Source organism: Camellia sinensis, chromosome 1 (assembly GCF_055761805.1).
Source record: "Camellia sinensis isolate YWXY chromosome 1, ASM5576180v1, whole genome shotgun sequence".
In the NCBI taxonomy this organism is placed as follows: Eukaryota; Viridiplantae; Streptophyta; class Magnoliopsida; order Ericales; family Theaceae; genus Camellia; species Camellia sinensis.
The window spans coordinates 45,151,860-45,168,056 of NC_138961.1; the positions used below are offsets into that span (position 1 = coordinate 45,151,860).

Below are 16,197 nucleotides of genomic sequence, written 5' to 3' on the forward strand. Positions count from 1 at the left end.
GAAAAATAAAGAAAGAAATAATAAAAATAGATTTGAATAATGAAAAATATATTAAAAAATATATATATACAATAACGAAAGTGGGGAACAAGGAGTGCACCATAAATTTTATAAAAAAAAAGTTTGGGCGGTGGATGCAAAGTGAGGAGAGAGAGTGTTGGGCTGTGTGGGTGGAGAATAAGGAAAAGAATCATACAGCTGTGTGTGTATTGTATGGCAGACAAAACTGAAATTCAGTCCACCAATGTAGAAAACCAGCCACCATATTGATCTGCCCCACGTGCTAATCGGCTCAAGTTTAAAACAAAACAATAAATAACCTCTTGGAGACACTAGCAACTGTGGGCCCATGTGTTTGAAAACACATACATAATATATAAATATAAGAAACTCATATATATATATATATATATAAAAAACAAACCAGCCCATGTGCATAAACTTTGAACCACGCTGTCAATCATATCAAAACTTAACCCAATTTTTGAGTTTCCCTCCATGCTACTACCATGTGCCGAACCAAAAAAAAAACTGCACAAGTACCAAACAACCCCTCCTGCAGTAGCCAGCTCTACAAAGACTTGAATGGTACACTCAACCAAACCTCAAAACCAGCCCACGGTTTACTACGAAACCACCCACAACTCAGATTAAAATAATTAAGAGAAGTGGGGACTGGAGGCCGGCTGGAAATCTGGCTCAGGAGTTCCTGAAGCAAAAGCTTGATGAAAATGATGAAAGCTATGCAAAACCTGTGCTTGAAACAGAAGTGGCCAGCAAGCAAGAGGTTTATGCAGGAGCAAGCAAGCGGGCACTCCCTGAAAATGGCATTTTGATTAGTGGCTGCCAAACCGATCAAACTTCTGCTGATGCTAGCCCATCTGGCAATGCTGATGAAGCTTACGGAGCTCTCAGCAATGCAATTCAGATGATAATTGCTGAAACAGATGGTACTGTTAACAATCAGGAGCTTGTATTGAGGGCCCGGGAATTGCTGAAAAGTCAGACATTTCTGCTGCTGCTGCTGGAGCACAAGTGGATGAGAAAGAGAAAGAGATTGACGAGACTGGGGTGGAGCCACGTGACATTGATTTGGTGATGACACAGGTAGGTGTATCAAGGGGTCAAGCTGTCAAGGCTCTCAAGACTCACAATGGAGACATAGTCTGAAAGTATTTGGGCAATGATGGGAAGGTATGTGTAGAAAATAAACGGAATAGGTTGAGGTCCGGCGGGCGGCCAAAGTGAGGCTGCCACCCGCCGGTGAAGCGGAATTACTAGGTTATCAACCTTGCTCTGATACCATGTAAAAAATATATGTATTATTGATTGATATTAATTGATTTTCTATCTATTACAAATGGTTCCTTATATAGATGTAGGTGTAGTGGATGGTGTGTAGTGGATGGTGATAGTGGTGTAGTGGGTTAGGTTTAGTGGAGTAGGTGAGGTGGTAGTGGTGTAGTGGGTTAGGTTTAGTGGAGTAGGTGAGGTGGTAGTGGTGGTAGGTGATGGTAAATTCTAACACAAGATATTGTTAAACTCCAAGCTTGACATGAAAGATATGGGCCTTGCAGATGTAATTCTAGCTGTTAAGATTACCAAAATATCTGATGGTATTGTACTTTCTCAATCTCACTATGTTGAGAAGATACTTGAGAAATTTGACAAATCAGATACAAGTGTGTCTAAAAGACCGGTAGATGTGAGTCTACATTTAACCAAGAATAATGATGAGAGTGTTTCTCAGCTAGAATATACTCGAGTCATTGGAAGTTTGATGTATCTGATGAGCTGTACAAGGCCGAATATAGCCTACTCTGTTAGCAGACTTAGTAGATACACGAGCAATCCAAATGCTACTCATTAGAGGGGCATTATGTGGGTGTTAGGTTATCTACGCTACACTCAGGGTTGTGGGTTGCATTATACCAGATACCCAGTGGTACTAGAAGGGTATAGTGATGCTAATTGGATATCAGATATAAAAGACTCCAAATCCACTAGTGGTTATGTGTTTACTCTCGGAGAGGCAGCCGTGTCTTGGAAATATTCCAAACAAACATGTATATCGAGATCAACGATGAAATCTGACTTTATTGCTTTGGATAAAGCAGCTGAAGAAGCTGAATGGTTTCGCCAGTTCGTTGAGGATATTCCATGTTGGTCGAGACCTGTGCCAGCCATATGTATTCATTGTGATAGCCAATCGGCGATTGGATGGGCACAGAGTAATATGTATGATGAAAAGTCTAGACATATTTGCCGTAGACATAATTTCATACGGCAATTAGTCTCGAATGGTGTTGTCACTTTAGACTATGTAAAGTCTCAGGACAATATTGCGGATCCGCTAACCAAAGGGTTAAATCGAGTATTAGTAGAAAAGTCGTCAGAAGGAATGGGGTTAAGGCCTTTAGTGTAAGGTGTTACTAGAATGGAAACCCAACCTAGTTGACTGGAGATTCCAAGATCTAGGCTCAATAGGACAACCTAATTGCGTGTAACGGTGGTATGTCACTGAGGAGGTTAAACATCTAGCCATTCCTTTTATCAGTGATACTTGTAAGTGTAGAAGTTAAGCTGAGCTTTTAATGACTCTAATGTGTTAAGAAGGTGAGCTGAGTATAGTAGGATACTCAAGTAGAGTCACTTATGTGAGTTTGAAGTGGGGTTGCTTCTATAAGAATTGACAGGGCCTAATTTTTTAAATCACTCACTGAACCAGGCTAGTGTTCTAGGGTCAAACTAGACACAACAGTGAGAGCAAAATGATGGTTGGAGTAATTCCTGTGTGAGGTTCGTTGTCTTGGTTTACATAAACGGTAGAACAGTTCAAGACTTTGTATTCACTGGGCAGTCAGTAAATCCGATAGACTTCACTAGGAGGGGTTCAAAGCCAAAAGCTACCTTTTCCGATGTCGGGGTTATTCCATTGCACTCTCTCTGAGTATTTGTTGTTAAGCATTGTCCGTTTGTTGTTATTCGGTCAATTTTTATTCATGTGGGGGATTGTTGGAAAAATAATGATTTTTTGGTGACTTTAATGCAATATTGAAGTGAGTGTCAATTCTCAATTGAGGCAGAGTAAAGTGGGTTTAAATTCTTTGTAATGAAATTTTTACATCACAAAAAGAATAACCAAAAACCGTTAAGGTTTGAATGAGAAATTGACTCATTAAGTTGGTCTCATGAAAGAGGCGTTGGGAAATGTGTAAAACCTTGTATCTCACATTGATTGTAGAAGAGAACATTGATGGGTATTTAAAACCCATTTTTTGCATAAAGGTATAAGCCCTTTGGGGTATCCAAATTTTCCGAAAGAAATGAATTATGGATGCTTCAAGGATGGACTTGGGCCAAGACTATGGACCAAGTTGGTTATGCAAAAATTGCCACACACGCGCGGCGCCCGGACCGGGCCGGGTCCTGGTTTGTGATCCGTGGATCGTGGATCTTGGGCTTGGCCTTGGAATGGATTGAGCGTGAGGGTTGTACTTGGCCCACCCATCTTAATTTTTTTGGGCCAAGTTAGATGAGTGGTCTGCAGGAATATGTACACAAAACCTAGTCTCCTCGATTGATGATGGAATTAATTAAACCCATCAATTTTGCAGAATTAATTCAGGATTAATGCAGAATTAATTCCTGCATTTGTTGTAGGGGAGCCTTTTCCCCTCTCCCTCCATGTGTATAAAATGAGGCCTTCTCCTTCAGCTTTCTACACCAGAAATTACTGTTATTCTAGTCTTTCAAAAATTTTCCAATTTTATTATTTTCTTTCTGTGAGAGAGTGATGCAAAATTTTGTTCACCGAAGCTATTCAGTAGGTGCATTGCGTAGCTGGGCCAACCGTCGTATCCTGGGAGACAGACGTCGAACAACCTCCAGCACCCAACCGGTGAGGCGACAAATCTGTTTTAAAGACACTGCCTAGTGCAGGTTTCGGTTTGCTTCCTTTTGCTAGTTTTATTTTATTATGAATTTTTGTAAATTCAAGCATGTTCTTGTTTTGAAATTCTATTTGCTTGGTCAATATAAATCTATTTGTTTTATGTTATCATACAATTGGTACAACACTTGTCATGCATTGTTTCTACTACTAACTTAGTTTTGGGTCATCTCATATCCTAAATGTCGCTGTTAATTTCCTGACAAACCCTAGACTTCCAAAAATCTTCATCATTGTTTTTTTTGTTAATGCCCTATTTGGGTTAGTTATTTGCCTTGCATGTATGTAGAGTAAATAATAAAGGTAAAATAGACCCCCTCCCATCTGCACCAGTCTTCTACTTCTAGTGCAAGAATAGATTAGTTTAGCAATCCATGTGGTTTGACCTTTGTGTCATTTTGATTCTTGTACTTTCTATTTGTGTACATAAATCAGTGGCATTTCATTTTTCCAGCAATGTGGTCCTATTGTCCAGCTTGTTTGAAATCGTATCAAGAAAATGTTCGTTTCCATTCCTTTATATGCATGAATGGAAAGTGTAGGGAACAAAGTGACATAAAAATCTAATTAGAGGGACTGTGAGATTGGCATTTAAATTCACAGATGGTTTGCATGCTAGTAGGAAATTCTACTAGAGAACTTATGAACTGTTACTAATATTGGGTTGATTGTGAAGTATTTTCTTTTTCAATCTATTTTGGCAAATTGGATTTTTAACAAAAAAAAGTCAAAAAAGCACTAAAAAAAGTCATACAAAAAAGTCCAGGGAAATAACATGAAGGTGGGAGCAGGAGAAAAAAATTACTAACACACGGGGGGTGCAAGTGTCAAGGGGGGACTACATGAAGGTATGAGTAAGAAAAAAAAAATACTAAGACATAAGGGGTGCAAGCAATCTTTCGTTTGTACCCCACCACAGACACACTTGCGCCCCCATGGATTGATAAATTTTTTTCTCCTTCTCTCACATGCACATGCATGTAATTTCCCCAAAAGTCAAAGATGCCTTCCCATTTTCTCTATTTTTTATACTTTTTTTCATATAAAACTAAAAAGTCATTTTCAAATACTTTAATTTTTTTCACCTCATATTTTAGCCAAAAAGACACTAAAAAAATCACTTCCCAAACCAGTTCCTTCTAAATTATTCCTAAATATGGGGTGGTAACACTAGTTTCTTATTTCTCAAATCTGTTTTAAAAATCAAATAGATTGCAAACATCAACTTAATTATTAATATAGAAAAAAATTTATATTATAAAAGTCCAACTCAAGCAAATTAATGATCCTTTTTGTCACATGTGAAATGCTCCATATGCTGCACCCATGAAACATATTTGCATCCTATGCTATCATTTATGCCAGATTATGGTGCCTCTTTATATAGCTTCACTTCATTCTTATGTGATATTATCTTTTCTGATGATACAGGCGGGCATATTGTTGCGAGGATACTATGGTTGGAACTCAAGATGTGCTATCTAGGTTCTTGACCATATTTTTCCAAAGGTATAATTTTTTTTTTCTTCCTGTCAATAAAATCTGCCATGAAAACATTTTTTGCAACCTTATCTTTGAAAGAGCCACGTGCGGGGTGCACAGCAGTGGTGTTGGTTACTTCTATTTCTGTTATTGGAAAACGTCACAGGCTAACAAATAGTCTTTGAAATGGGTTTGCTGTGTCGGAATTTAGCCTTAATTAGTTCCTTTACATTATGAAGGAATAAATTTAACAAAGCTTATTTTTATTTTTATTTTTATTTTTATTTTTGTTATCATATAATGTTCCTCTTCAGAAGTTTCTTCTGACCACTTGTGAATTTTTCACATATAGCACGAACTGCATTTGATTTGGTAAATGCTTTGAGAGTGGTTTTGCTATAGCAAACTTGGTAACTTGATTGTGCTCCTAACTTATGCTCAATATATTTTGTATTTAAAAGTGAGGATGACTTGCTTCACCTGATATGAGAATGTGTCGTGTATAGGTAGAGCTTATCTGTATAAGTTGTTAAGGTAATTTCCCCTTAGACAGAGCTGGCTTTGATATGGGAATGTGTGCTGTTGATCGTAGGATGCAGCTGCTCAGCCTTCTCTGGTGATCGTTTACTTTGGTGGGACTGATTCAATGGGGCCTCCTCACTTATCTGGTTTAGGTCCTCACGTTCCACTTCCTGAATCTATTGAAAATATGAGAAAGATTGCACTTCATCTAAAGGTACCTATTTGCATATAAAGTCTTTCATAGTATTTTAGGTGATGCTTTTGTCCTGTGGGTAGAACCAAAAGGGAGTTTACATGACTAATGGAGGGGGTGCACCAACCTTAGACTAATTTGGCAGCTCCTTTTTCTAATTGAGGATAATGTTTGACGCACATTCTAACCCTATATCTGCATGTCAGAGCCTTGTTGTCCACCTGTCAACAAGGCCAAAATTCGAGCAAACACAAGGTGCTTAATGCATATCTGTCTTGTTTCTTGGTTCTCATTTGAGGATTATCTTATAATTTAGTTTTATTACCTTTAGAAACAGTAAAATTTTTAGTGAGCTAGTCTGAACAAATGAATTATGCTGAAGTTATTCAGAAGCTTGCATAAAGTTGTGCCTGGAGATGATGAAGGTTGTTGATCTTTGGACTGCAATTCAGCGACAAGATGATTGGTTGACTGCTTGCTTTACGTAAGTTAAGCATATTTTCTTTCCCTTGTACATTGTTAAGTTCATCAAATTGGCCATACTTATTGAGAGGAATGAGGAGATATAAACTGCTTATTAAGATTTGTAAGCACTCAATGTTTATGAATTAGGTAAAATGAAAGGTGAAAATATGACATAACTCTAATTCATCGCTCATTCTTTCAGTCTATGTTCTATCAACTTCCTGCCAAATGAAGAAAATTACTCTTGAAAGTTTATTATAAGATACATTTGTGTATTTATCCATTTAATTTTCTATCCAGGGATAGGGTTCATTTATCTGCAGAGGGGAGCAAAGTAGTGGGGATATACTCAAGGTGCTCAAGGAAGCCGAATGGGACCCATGTCTATACTGGGGAATACAATGGGACTAGGCTGCAGTGAAATTTCTCGTTTGCGTGCCCCATTCCTTATGCAGAAGCCCATTCAATAGAAGTTTGAATTGTTCAATGCACAGTAAATGCACAAAGCAAATTAATCATCTCTGTATAGATGCGTAAATTCTTGTTAACTGCAATAATATTTATTATCACAAACTCGCAGTTGAATCATCATCATCATAATCATCATCATCTGGTTGAATTATCTGCTTTCTCTGCATTCATGTTCTCCTGCAAGTCTTATTGTGAATGGTTGTCTGAGACATCTTCAGTGTCTTTCACTAGTTTGGAAGTGTACACTACTTTCCTTGAGCGTGGATTTGATTTGGTATTGTTTTCGATAGATGCTATGCAAAAATACAAAATGTGTTGCGGGTAACAATCATGAATTATTCAATATTTTGACAGCATAGGATGAACACATGGCCCTAGTGTAGGCTATTTGCTCTCAATGGAGAGGATAATTCATAATTATTGCCTACAACCAAGGTTTTGAAAATTAGTTGCGGTCGTTATAACGGTGGCGGTGGCGCGGTTACAATTGCGAGGTGTAAAGGTTGTAACGTAACGGTTGCGGTAACCGAAAACGTAAATTTTTTTATTTTTCGCACAACTTGAAAAAAAAACTTACCGATACGCATATTTTTTTTTCCATAATCATATTTATTGGATTTTAAAATAAATATTGATCAATTTTTGTTAATTTTTAAGTATAATCTAATATATTTCATATTTTTAAATTACTATAAACTGAATTTTTTACATTTTATTTTAATAATTTATAACTTTATATGTCATAAATTTATATTATGCTTGTGGGGCAAAAACAAAATTTCTTGGACTTGGATGTATAAAATTATTTTTTTAATTATTATACTTGTGAAAGTATATGCAAATTTTAACTTAAATAGTTTCAAAAAATAAATTATACATGCTAATGTAATCATATAAAAATTAAAAAAAAATTATAAAGAATTTTTTTTTTTTTGGTTTGGATCACTTGAATATTCATTTTTTCTTTAGATAACCTGTAAATAAAAATAAAATAAAATAATCAAAAAAAATTGACATATATAAAATATGTATTAATATATAATTATAAATGTTATGTTTTCTAGATATTTTATAAAAAAATCAATCACTAATTATTATATATAAGATAAATAATGACAAAAGTAAGACAATAAATAAGAGCATAAATATATATATATATATATATTTTAATCAAGCCAAGTAAATAATGACCACACCTATTATTATTATTATTATTATTATTATTATTATTATTATTATTATTATTATTATTATTATTATTATTTTCAAACAATATATAGATAGACACACACAAACAAAATGATTGAGTAATAGCAGCTGAATAGAATAGCATAAGTCTAACAGCTTTAACAAATTAATAACATGTTCTTCATCTTCCTCTTCTCTCTCTCTATCTCTTCCCTCTTCGTCTTCCTTCTTCATCTTCCGTCTTCTCTCTCTCTCCATCTTCTCCCATTTCTACCTTTTTTTTTTATTATTATTTTTAAAAAAAACAGTTCGGAACTATTATGTAACGGTGCATAACAGGTTGTTACGGCACCGTTACGATCACTACGGCAGCCGCTACAGCCAACACACCTGTAAATCTCAATCACACTGTAAAAGTGATCAAAACGAGTGACAGTAACTACCACAACTATTATATAACGATGTTATGTAACGATTGCGATCGCTTTTTAAAATCTTACCTACTACGCATTTTATATTTTCTCAGTATTTTTGTGACTTTTCCTGCATTTAAAAACCACGGGGAAAACTCTTTTTTTTGTGTACTAGTGGGCCACTAGACATAATCATCCTCGATACTATCATGGCTTTACAACTCGGCCAATATTTTTTTGGTATTACTTGGCGAGAATTTTACCATTCTTGAATTGTGACTTTTAAGTGATGGATCTCCTCGAGCATAACAAAAATGCAAAGCATCCGCTCATAATCTCATCCTTGATTGCAGGTAACTCGGGATTGTTTGGAGTGTGTTAAATAAGTATATTTTTTATCTTTTTAGATTAAAAAGTTGAGGAAAAAAATATGAATGTTTGGGTTAACTTTTTGACTTTTTATAAAAAAAAAAAATGTGTATTAATAAGTGTATAGGAGAAGATAAGATAAAGAGATGGTACGGATTGGCAGTGGGCCGGCTAGGTGAGTAGATGAGGAAATATTGTCTACTTTGTGGTCTTTGATTGGATGGTGTTGTTTGGCCCGTAGGGTCCCATCATGGGTCCCGTTTTTCTAATCGGAACCGTTGAATGTGTAGAACTCGTCGAGTACTCTATACTAGTAAACAATCACATTGATTGGATATCAATAGGTATCTGATCGTGTTAGTTTTTTTTGTTAACTATCCTAAATAACACTATCCATTTTTATATAAAAATGATTTGATCATGTAGTTAGCGATATCCGATATAAGTGATTTTTTACAAGCATATAGTACTAGACGAGTTCTACATATTAACGGTTCAGATTATCAAAATGGGACCCGTGATGGGCCCCACGGATCCAATTTTACCATCTAATTTAGTTAATATTTTACTACAAATTTTTTTTTTCTCCGTCAACAACTGACAGCATCACGTCAACACATCATTTGGGCCAACTTTTTTATTTGTATTAATATTTATATATTAATTTTTTAATATATTTTTGGTGAATAGTGATAATTTTTTAACTTTTTGAATAACTTTTTGACTTAACTAGACAAGGTGAAGCAAATTGGTGCTAAAGTCGGGCTAAAATAAGAGTAGAATTCTTGAATTAAAATTTCATCAATAACTTTTGGGTGATGAATTTTCTTCACTTTTAGGCCTCGTTTGAGAATAAACTATTTTAGTAATTTTTTAATTTTTTTCAAAAAAATATGTAAAAAAATAAAAAGAGTGATTTAATAATTTATAATAACTTCTTAACTATAATATATAGTGGCCAAACGTGGTCTTACTCTCAATCCCCTATGAGAGGCTAAAGACAAGAAATAAGATACATTGATTCAAAGTGAAATGTGAATATTGGTATTAACTTTTTCACAGAGGTTAAAATTTATTTATCTATTTTGCAAAAATGATGAAATTATGTTACTACAGAGAAAGAGATTGCATTAAAAAAGTCGTTGTCCGTCGTCAAGAAGTAAGACGTGAAACTGGAGGTCTGCAAAATCAACTTCTAGCGTGGTTATCGTTTTGCAGAAAAGTCAAAATTCATTGATTTAAAAAAATTGGCGAATATAATTTAACATGACTAGAATATATTGATGGGTAATGTTATGAGATTTGTGGTGTTGGTTATTATTAAGGGTGAGCAGCGGATATATTAATTCGTCAAAATTGATCAAATCGAGCCGATCCGTCGTATTTTGGACGGATGCATGATGACGAGCGGACGGTTGTGGATTGATTTTTTTCAATCCGCCAATCTGGCGGACGGATGGCGGATTTGAGATTCCTTTGGCCGCAACCGAACCGCCAAACCGCGAACACCCCTAATAATTTATAAGACTTTGTGTTTTCAGTTTGTTTAAATATTATGTTTGTGTTTTCAATTAAAAAAAAGTTTAAATATTATGTTGAAAAAAAGTTTTCAATTTGAATATCTTTTTTGAATTGACAAAAATAAACGTATTATTTATCTATATTTTTTTAGTTTTTAAATCTATCTCTAAAAATAATAAATAGAAAATATGATATATGCTGGTTAGTTTTTGTTTTCAAAAATAGATATAAATGTAACAATATAGAGATATACAATCTCTACTACTGCTCTGTTCATGGCTTTGGTGGTTTGAATTGTTTTTATATTTTAAGAACCACAGATTGTAATACTTTATGTGGATAAGGCATGCTGCAATTGTATTATGTGGATGAGGCATACAGTGATTGTGATATTCTAAAGTTTCAAACTTTCTTGCTTTCGATGAGGCATGCAGTGATTGTAATATTTTTTTAAGTCATTAACTGTAATACTTTCTTTCTTTCTTTTTTTGAGGAAGTGTACAAGTTGAATTATGTTAAAAATTTATAAAATTTTAAACCGCCAAACCGATTCGCATCCATCCGCCAAACCGCCAATCCGCTCAATCCACATCCGTCGGATTGGCGAATGGATACGGGTTGATTTTCTCCAATCCGCCAGTTTGGCGGACGGATGGCGGATTAGAGTTTTCATGGCCGCAACCGACCCGCGCCCATCCCTAATTATTACAAATGTCATAATTTAATTGTAATTTTAAAAAAAAAAAAAAATTATAACTAACATTACATAAGGTATAATTAAAAAAAAATAGATCATAATCAAAATAATATTATAATTAAAATTGCAAAGATTGTAACTAGGGGTGTATGTGATACAACCCGAGTATGTACTATAAAATTTCCCTATATGAATAGAGCAATATTTTATGTACTGAAATTTTTATTAAAAATCTTATTAAAATACAAATCAATCATGTTAGCCTCTTATATCCTTAATAAAAATTTTAATATACCTGTTAATATCTATAAAGTTATTCATGTTGATAAGGAATTGATGATTAGGAATGGCAACGGGCCGGGACGGGGCGGGGCCGGGGACCATACTCTCCGTCTCCAATCCCCGATGGTAAAAATTCCTCTATCCCTAGCCTCGATCCTTGACGGAGAACCTATCGCTGTCCCTGCCCCCACCCCCTTTACGGGGATCGGGTTTCCCCGACCCCAAAAATTTCCCGGCCCAAAAAAAAAAAAAAAAAAACAAAGCAAAACAGCATCTGTTTTATCTCATCATCATCAACAACTATAGTCCGCAAAATCATCAGCAATGATCATCATCATCAATATCAACAATAACATGTATATTCATATCCATATCTATATCATCAACATCAACATCAACACCATGTATGTCTATATATATACCAGTAAGAGAAGAACAGTGGCGGTAGATCTAGAGACGAGGCAACAAACGGAGGTGTGAGAAAGAGAGAGAGAGAGAGAGTGATGGTGCTGTCGGTGACGGTAGTGCGATCAGCGGTGGGTGCAATCAGAAATGTTCATCACGAATTCGCAGCGATAGTGGTGCTCAGAAATGCTCTTCATCGCCGATCTCTCTCTAGACTTCTCTATTGCAGCTTAGATCTGGAAGGTGCTCATATCAGAAATGTCCATTTCTCTCACAGAGAGTTGAGGGAGAAGAACAATAGAGAGAGAGAGAGAGAGTTGAGATAGATAGGGGTGAGCATGGTCCGGATTGGATCGGATTGGGATAAAACCAGGACCAATCCGTTATTTACGGTTCCTGAAAAATTGGAACCAATCTAATCCATTTAAATCATGGAACCAATCTGAACCAATCCATTTAAATACGAATTGGATCGGTTTAGGACCACGGATTCACATAATTAAATAACAAAAATATATATATATATATATAACACTTGAATTTCATAAAAATATAAACATAACGCTATATTAGTTCCATAATAGCAATATTTTTTTCTATAATAACGACATACTATTCTAGAATTTAAACAACCATAAGAAAACTGGTTTCACCATAAGTATTTAGAGCATTGCAAATTAAAACTTAAAACTAACAAACAAAAGTAATAAAAGAAGATATTATACGGTTTTCGGTTTGAGTTTAGATTTTACATAGAATAAGAGAAGATACTATGGGGGAGGATGTATAATAAAAATATAGACTATTTGTATACGGTTCGGATCGGTTCCAATCCGGAACCGTGAGATTCAATCCGGAACCAATCCGTGAACTACGGATTTTTAATTCTTCAATCCGGAACCGAACCACGGATTCAAAAAACCAATCTAAACCTATCGGATTGGACTGGACTGAATCGGATTACGGATTTCACGGATTCCTTGCTCAGCCCTAGAGATAGATAAAGTTGAGATGGATATTATATTAGATATAATATAATAAACATAAAGCTAAGTCATATTTAAAAGAAGAGTTGGTCAGATATTATATTATAATATAATAAAGCAATAAAGATATTATATTAGATATAATATAATAAAACAATAAAGTAATAAATCCTATATATATATATATATATATACGGGGGACTGTTCGGGGATTTTGGGATGGGATGCGACAGGGTAGGGAATCTATCACCGTCCCCGCCCCGCCCTGATAATCAACAGGGATTTAATTTTTAATACCATTCCCGGCCCTATGAGGATTATTTTCTGAGAAAATCCGTTCTAATCAGGGTCAGGGGATCGAGTTCCTGTCGGACCGAGTACAAATTACCATCCCTATTGATGATGTAAAATTAATAAGCATTAGTCTCTTGTTCCCGTATCAAAACTCATATTCATAACGTCATATCCATTTATATCATTTAAACAGGGTACGCGTACGTCATCCTCTCTTTTCAAAAAATTTTATTTTCCTATCTTCAAATATTATCAATCACTTAGTTGTCGTTTAGCAATTGATTTTTATAGTTTTTTTTTTTTTTTTTTTTTTGACTATTTTAATTTGAGATTAAAAATTTCTTTGATTTGATTTTTTTTAATTTTTGTAAGAAAAAAAATGAAATAATTATAATTTGGATGTGACATTTTATTTTATTAACTTATTTAACTTATTTTATCTTTTATGCTTTTTTTAATCAAAAAGCTAAAACCAAACAAACCCTTAATCAAATTTTGAGGTTATTACTTTCCAAAACAATAACGATACATGACTCTAATACTAGAGATGCTATCAGTTATCAATCCGTCCTGTGTAATATTCGCTCTATGCCTGACATTTGTCTCCCTAACAATCTGTTTTGGCAACATGCCAAAAAATCCAAAAGCCAACTATTAACCCATTTTGAGTCACATCACCTCTCACATAAAACTGTAAAAAAAAAATGGCAAAAAATTCAAAAAAATCAACTTGTAACCATCTTCCCAAAACATCTACAAAGGGCTATTTTGAAAAGTTGAAAAAAGCCTTTTAGAGAAAATTACACTGACTGACATGATAATCAGAAAAAAAATATTTATAAAAAAAATAATAAATATTAGTAATTATAATTATAATTTTTTCACCAATATCTAATAATTTTTTCAAAAAACTCATGAATAATAAATTTTGAAAACTTTTACCAAACATTTAGTGGGTATTTGGAAAGTTACTATTTTAGTAGGTTATTTTAGTTTTTGACTATTTTAGTAGGCTAAAATTTTTATATTTGGAAAGATGATTATATTTATTCTTTTTGTAGTTGGATGTGATATTTATGAGAGAAAAAATGAAATGATTATAAGTTTGATATGATATTTTGTCTTAACTATTTTAACCTATTTATTTTATAGGGTAAATTACAAATACATCCCCTGAGATTGGATTATAATACAAATCGCCCCCTATAGTTTTAAAAATTGCATTCCACTCCCTGAAGTTTCTAATTTCATAACAAATCGCTCATTTTATTAATAAATTATCAAGTCAATTAACTGTTATTAATAATGTTAAAAATATGTTTCGATTAATAATTTAGATAATTTTATTATTGTATAGGAGAGCAATTATGTGTCATGACCAGAACCCGCCCCTAAAAGTTTGGGTCATAACCGGCCGATAATCACTTGATTACCTTCGGCCTCAAACAAACATACAGAGTAATTATAGTAATGGGGCCAAAAACAGAAGTATATAACAAAAGAATGAGCCCATTGAGCTATACCAATATGAGCAAAATGTAACACATCCACATCATTTACATGCCCATGCAAAAAGACTATAAGTATCGAAAGAGATTTGTGCATAACGTTCCTAAGACCACATTAGCAAAACAAAGTAAAGTCAAAGTATGATGTGAGTCAAAGACAAAACTCCATCTCGGAGACATGACTCGATTGGGTCTCAAAAAGAGTGCTCCTGAAGCTGACTCTAAGGGTGTGCTCCATGTTGCAGATCACCTACATGTGCATACATAAAATTGGGTGAGCGAAACTCAATGAGTAAGAATACAGTAAAACAGTGTAAATAGATAGTCATAAGATTCTCACAATACCCAAAATCATATAAACAAAACGGCCTTAGGCCCAATCATACTTCAAAACGGTCTCGGGCCCAATCATATATCAAAATGGTCTCGAGCCCAACATATAACAAAACGACATCAGGCCCAACATATAACAAAACGGCATCGAGCCCAACGTTACACATGTCATATTGACGTTTCTCATTTCAAACAAATCACAATTTTGACACCAATCATCGTTCATGGTTCGAGGTACACAATAACAAACATATAAATATGGTATTATTACTCACAGTGATGATTGATCTTGCGGCGTTTCCTCCGGCACACAACCTACACCAAACAAGTTACACACGTATTCAATAAATAATTCACTTCAATTGTACTCTTTTCTTTCATTATTCATAACCTTCTTTAATGAGTTTCTATTCATCATTTTACTCCCAAAAGGGGGCAAAATAAGGTTGGGAATGCATTTCGAAGGCCGAGGGTAGCAAGGCAAAACAGCATAATTTTTTTTCCAGTTTGGCCGCATGTGCGGCCGGTCCAGCCGCTCGAGCAGTCTGGCTCCACACGTACGGAAATGGCCGCCGCTCGAGCGCACAGAGAGGAGTAGGTTTAGGCTTAAATCTTGGGCGCTCTTGCAGAGCCTGAGAGCGCACGAGCAGTTTGGGCTCACTCAGCCAATCCGAAAATAGCTCCAAGATGCAAACGTTTTCCTCTTATTCCCAAATCCAAATCCATGTAAAAACAACTCAAAAACATGATATATAAGCATGATATAAGTGTAATTCCTCATCAAACATATCAATCTTGCATCAACAACAAATTCATAGACTCATCACTTTCCCATATTCATACATTACATAAAATACATAAACCGTGAATAATCTTACAACAAATATTATTTTCATGAATCAAATAGGGTTTGTTTCATGGATCAAACACAAGAGTGAACTTAAATCAAACAAAGATGGAGAGATTAGGGTTCAAATTCATGTCTTTAGCTCAAGCCTCCAAACAACTCAAAACCGTAGCTCAAATTCCTAAGTTCTTCTTGATTTCATGACAAAGATGAGTTAGAGACAAAGATTGTAAGTAAATTAATATACCTCAACTCAAATCTAAGGTTTG

General features: G+C 34.7%; 1 long non-coding RNA gene across 1 annotated transcript; it reads left to right on the forward strand.

Annotated features, from left to right (window-relative positions):
* The first annotated feature begins 6,029 nt into the window (after positions 1 to 6,029).
* On the forward strand, positions 6,030 to 7,241 carry LOC145789675 (uncharacterized). The gene is made up of 2 exons (XR_014327894.1): positions 6,030 to 6,633; positions 6,915 to 7,241. It is a non-coding gene; the product is annotated as an uncharacterized LOC145789675 (long non-coding RNA).
* Positions 7,242 to 16,197: the final 8,956 nt, after the last annotated feature.